A 6,000-nucleotide genomic window follows, 5' to 3' on the forward strand; every position below is an offset into this window, starting at 1 on the left:
TGTGGTAATGGTTGAGCTAATAGTAATTATTATTAGGGATCGGTAAAATTGAGGGTCAGAGTTACTTTGTTTTACATTCATGTACTTTATCTGCCAGGAAATTAACCACTTAAGACTTGAACCACTTGCAGAAATTGTGAACTCATGATCTTGTTTTCTTTGCATGGCAGCAGTGTGTTTCAAATGTACAATACATTATGTCTCTTAAAAGGCAGTCATTTCTTTGAGACTTTTACCAAAATGATAACCCAGATTATAGAACACATGAAGCGCCAAAGATGCAACCCAATTTAAAGTTTGACAACATGGCTATTTCCAGGGGTCACTTTCTGTTTTTACTTTCAGTCAAACTCAGAGATAAGAGTTGTGCAATGTTGGCATGACCCACAGAGTCACAATTGCCACTTTTATGGGAAATATGTAAGGTTGAAATATATCAGGAATTTCCTCCTATGTCCAACTTAGGTGTCTAATGACTGAGGATGGGATCTAAAGTATTACTTGTGGGAGGGGAGGTGAAGGGGGAGATGGGGTAGCAGTGTAAGGCATGTGTCTGTGCGGGCAGTTTCCTGGCCTTGACGAGTGTCTCCACCACCTGGGGATGATGGGATATTTACAGAGCGTGTGGGGCGGATGGAGTGAGACCAGAGGGCGGCCAGGCCCCCGGCTCCTGCATCGCGCACGCATGTGCAGGAACTTCTGTATTTTTAACATGTGATGTGTTCGGGGGAGCGTATGAATGTCCAAATATTTTCCTAACTGATTTTCTGTCAGCAGCTTTCTGCAAATTATGCATCTGATTCATTCTGTCATGGATGAAAAGGTCCTTTCAGTGTGGGCGCATGCTAGTCCTGACCAACCTGAGCTTCACACAAACACTAAGACTTCTTACTTTTAAAACTTTACTAATTGTTATGTAATGCTTTCAGAAGCTGATGATAAAACCTTTTCAGCCCTGGCTGGTTTATATACACACTGTAAACTCAAAAATTGTTAGTGGTCACAACTTATGTTTTGTTAAAAAAACATATTCATTACTAAATCACATTAGTTGTTTGAAATAATCATCTTAAGAATGCAGTGCACAGCTCTTATTGAGCTGAGATAACTAAGGATGTTAAGTTTCTTTATGGGAGGGGCGGGGTTGTTTGAACTGTTCTGCGCTGAAGCGATGCAAAGGCTCATGGGAAAAATATATATGTTCTGAACAGTTCTGAAATTACAATGATATATGTGCGTTGTTTTCCTTTTTGTTTTTTTGGAGCAAATGTATTGAACACATTGTTCTTAAAATCATACTGTTATAAAGGAAAACAAACTATATTTATATCAGTGTATTATTTCTTCAGTATTGATAAGTAGCCTAATGTTGTGTTATGTTTCTTTGCATGTTTAACTTAACATGCTTATTTTAGAGAACATGACTCCAGATTAAAATCATTTATGTTTACTAATGTAAACTTGATTTGTCTACTGCATCAACTTGACCTGTTAATTTTCACCTTGTGTCAAAACTTAGACGGTTTAAGGCAACGGGTTTCTAGTAAAGTCAACTAATTCAGGATAACAGTGCAGTTGTTCAGTTGCATTTTGTGCTCAATAAATACACATTAAACTGTAAACTGAAGTTCTGGCATAATGCGGATTGCTGATTGTTGAACCCACACCAAGCCTCATTGTTTTACTGCCAGCATTGCTTTCTGCATTTGATTGTTGTTGCTAGGCAGATCTCAAATATTTAAACGTTGATTTATTCAGCCACATGAAAAATCTCTTTAAACGATGTGTAGGCTGTAAAGATGACAATCACAGAGAAGTGCTTTATGGGTGTGTGAAGTGCAAGAGCCAGGCAGAGAGATATATTTCATTTTAATTCCCTCCACAGACGGCTGTTGCTGCCTCGGCAAGGCACACTCAAGGATGTTATTGCTCCACTTTCACAGTCTGATACTGTACATGATAAGAAAAATAGAGTCTCTTGGCAGAGAGGTTATAGGAATTATATGAGCTGCTGAAAGTGGCACTTTAACAGATATTTTACCTTGTAACATTATATCTCAGAATGTGCATATTTTCATCATATACTGTAAAACCACATTGCTCATATGCTAAAAACAACTATTCAAAACATAATTTCCTAGAAAAACTACAAGTTTTTTGAGGGAATATATATAATATATTAAAAAATACATTAAATGTTTGACTTTAACGTGCACTCAATAATTTTTTTTAAATCTTTGCTGTGTGGATTCTCATGGGATATCCTTGCAGGCCACTGATGTTTAGAGTCTCTGTGTGATTTGACAATTAATGATGCTTTCCGCAGCGTACATTCTTCTTTTATAGGAGAATATGAGGGGTCACAGTCTCATGCCTCCTCCATGGATGACTGAACCTTCGATTTACACAACAGGCCAACCTTTCAGACTACAGGAAGACAGGTTGGATTTTTTTTTTTATGCAGTTGCTGTGACAATTAGTTTCAAAGTGATACTTTTAAGTTTTGTAATTACATAATTTGTTTTTTGTATAAATAAGCTGACCATTTCAGTATTTCCTACTTAGTGTGATATATTTTTCCATAAGTAAAATGTAGAAACTTTACAGGCCCTGCTGATATTGGCACAATGGCTGCATTCACAAGTAATAGCTCAAATTTCCCACCAAGTTGTTACCAAGCAAAAGGAAACAAACAATATATTGTGTATTGTGAAAAATTTTACAAGCGTTAGTAACTGATTCTGTTGAGCTAACCTGGAAATGTTTTTTTTCAATAGCAAATAGGTGTAACTATGCTGGGAAAGTGGTCACATCTGTCGTTAACGTCGTTAACTTCAACAAAGAGATACTAGTTGTGCCACTGGTTTAATGTAAGGGCACGCGTGTTGCCAGCCCTCCAGGATTATTAGCCGGCACACTGAGTAGTGAATGTAGCAATTAACGCCCGGTATAGTGGTGTTGTCAATGTTATGAGGTGAGTGACATGAGGCAGACCATGGCTATAACAGGTGGAAGCAAAGGTCAGGAGAGAGCAGGTTTCTGGAAGAGGCCATTATCAAACATGTAGAGTGGGAAAGGAAATTTAATTTCCTTACTGGCCACTGTTAAACTCATGTTGGCTACCTGCACAGTAGCCCGAAATTACCAGACTACCAGGTCAATTTTGGGCCGATGGAGTTCCACCACTGCATATTGTAGCACTCTTTAAGTCAGTAATTTCTGTGGCTTCTGTTGCAGTTACCCCTTTACAAAAACGTAGTTAAGGCCTTTTTAACCATTCTGTAACCCAAAATGAACTATCTAGTAGTAAACACTGTGGTTTCTTTCACATATATAACCCAGGTCAGTGAAGTCTAACATGTTGGATTGGTCTTCACAGTTCTCTAGAGACCTGTATGGCTCGTTTGTCCAGTATGTAAGCTGCAGTCCTGCCCTGCGTGTCTAGACAGAGGAAAAGGGAGAAATATCTGCAAGCATGTACTGTAAAAGGACTCATTCTGAGGGGAGGGAGTTTAATTACTTTTTCCTTACCGATAACCTCTTATTAACTCTGACATTTAGGCTACTCTCTCTTGCCAAAAATTAAAATAGAAGACATACAGTTAATACTTTATTTTGTTGAAAAACAAAACAATAGTGGCAAAGTTTGATTAATGCAGTAGACATTTGTTGACATGCCGCAGACACGTCCAGTCACCAAATGTGACTAAGCTCACTTGGTTGGAACGGGAGACAGCAAATGTGTCGTCTAAACATAGTGGCTTACAAAATGGCATAAAATAAAGAGCCTCGTTGAAACCTGACTTTTTGCTTTTTTGGCCAATAAAAGTATTAGATGTTGCTATTTTAGCCGATTGAACATTTCCAACGTTTTCAAGAGCTAACGGTACGCAGCTCTACTTTTCCTCTCCATTGAGTGCATAAAATTAATGTATCAGCAATGCAGCCAGTTATAACTGCCTGATGAGACAGTTTTTGTTCTAAAAGAGAGCGGAGCGAGAACACTACAGCAAAGTATTACTTGTTAATACTCTGCGGTACCACTAGTGAAGTCCTCTCACAAAATGAACCTGAAACTAAGAAACACAAATCATAGCTGATACAGCAAATTAGCTCAGAACTAATGTGATCTGAATGTGTCAGTGTTTTCTTCATCACTGTGTCAGTAGTGTACAGCTTGCTCAGCCAACCTAGACAGATCAACTTTCAGTCATTACAGCATTTTAGATGACTGACAGACTGAACAGACCTTGTCCTGCCTCCTCCCTCTGTCTCACTGGCTACTGAGCATCTCCTGTCACCAGGCCTCACAGTATAAAACCACCGGCTTAGCCGACGCGTCATGACTGGCAGCGGAGAAAAAATAAACAGCCCTGGATTATGATAATTGGTTGGTCAGCTCCAGCACGAGTGCAGCACTGAAGACATGCTCAATTAATCAACTGTTCTGCTGAAACCTTTTATAACGGGGACAACAATAACCTTTTAACAGATGGGAATCATTTTCCTTAATTAACAACAGAAATAAATACTGCCTTATGACAACAAAACCACTCTGGTTGTTACACACACTTCAGTCATACCCTTAAGATTTTTCTAGCTAAGACAGGGGTAATCAAGTCCATTGCAGTGAGTGTCTTTTTTATGAGCTTGTGCCTGTTATCTTAATTAGACCCCAAATCTTATGGCACTACCTATACTGACCCATACAAGAGTCAAGGAGACTCAAAAAGCAAAGTTCTGAAAAAATCACATTGACAAAGTGTGATTTTAGGGCTATACGCTGTGATATGAAATAGCATTTACTATGAAGAATCCATTTCAAACGTATACAAAGGGATAAGACGTGTGTGATTGCTGCAGGTCATTATGGTTTTTTTAAACAGTTATATTACTGTAAACTGTAACATCTAACAGCACATTCTTTAAAGGTCCAATATGTGGGAATTTCTCCCGTCTAGCGTTGAGCCACGCAGTTCAAAGTACGTATTACAGCTACGGTAGCCTTCACGCTTCAAAAAGCCGGTCTCTTACTCTTTTCAATATCCTTTTTCTTTTTCTGGGTGAAGAAGAAGACTCCTATTCTTGAAATTTGGATTTTGAATATGTGTGGTCCTCCATGTTTCCTTCTTCAAACTTGCCGGGGCCGGTAAGCAATGATACCCATTAGCAGCACCTGTGAGTTTATCATGTGACAGCGAAAACGCGAATGGCGGAGCAGTATATCCTACAGATACATACAGAAACATATGAAGGTAAAGAAATGTACAGAATAAATATCAATGGTGTAGGGATGGTAAGAAGGATGTAGCTGTAATATATGCAAAATAAACAAAGGAGATGGGTAGTTACTAATAATAACCATCAGTGAGGTCAGAATTGCATCATCATAGATAATTCTCTCAGCACACAGAGAAAGTTATGTCTAATAATGTATACAATATGACTTGTATGCAGCATTTTCCACTCAGTTTGTTTGTACTACAAAAAAACCTTAAGTCTCAGGGTGGAGCAGTTTGCACTTAAGCACACTGTAGCCTACATACCAATCGAAACAATGATCCATGTCTAAAAGCTGCATAAAGCGTAAGAGTGGGATTTGTACTAGCATCTCTACTCTTTCACATTTATCCATTAGAAGTAGTGGATCTTGAGTGTGTAGCCTTGAATACTTTTTAGCCCCCTCAGGATGAATTGTAATAGGTTTGTAACCAAATACCTACAAAGCTACTACAAGGCCTACTGTATGTTTAGTGCTGATTAGCAAATATTAGCATGCTAACACACTAAACCAATATGGTAAACAAAAATGCCCGCTAAACAAGCATTTCTGTTCTCGTTAGCATTGTCACTGTGAGCCTGTTAGTATGCTGATGTTAGCATTTAACTCAAAGCACCGCTGTGACTATGTACAGTACAACCTCACACCGCTAGCATGGCTGTAGACTCTTAATCTTGTTATATATAGCATTCATATCATGGAGCTTTTACGCTAGTTTG

Source organism: Sander vitreus, chromosome 15 (genome assembly GCF_031162955.1).
Source record: "Sander vitreus isolate 19-12246 chromosome 15, sanVit1, whole genome shotgun sequence".
NCBI lineage: Eukaryota > Metazoa > Chordata > Actinopteri > Perciformes > Percidae > Sander > Sander vitreus.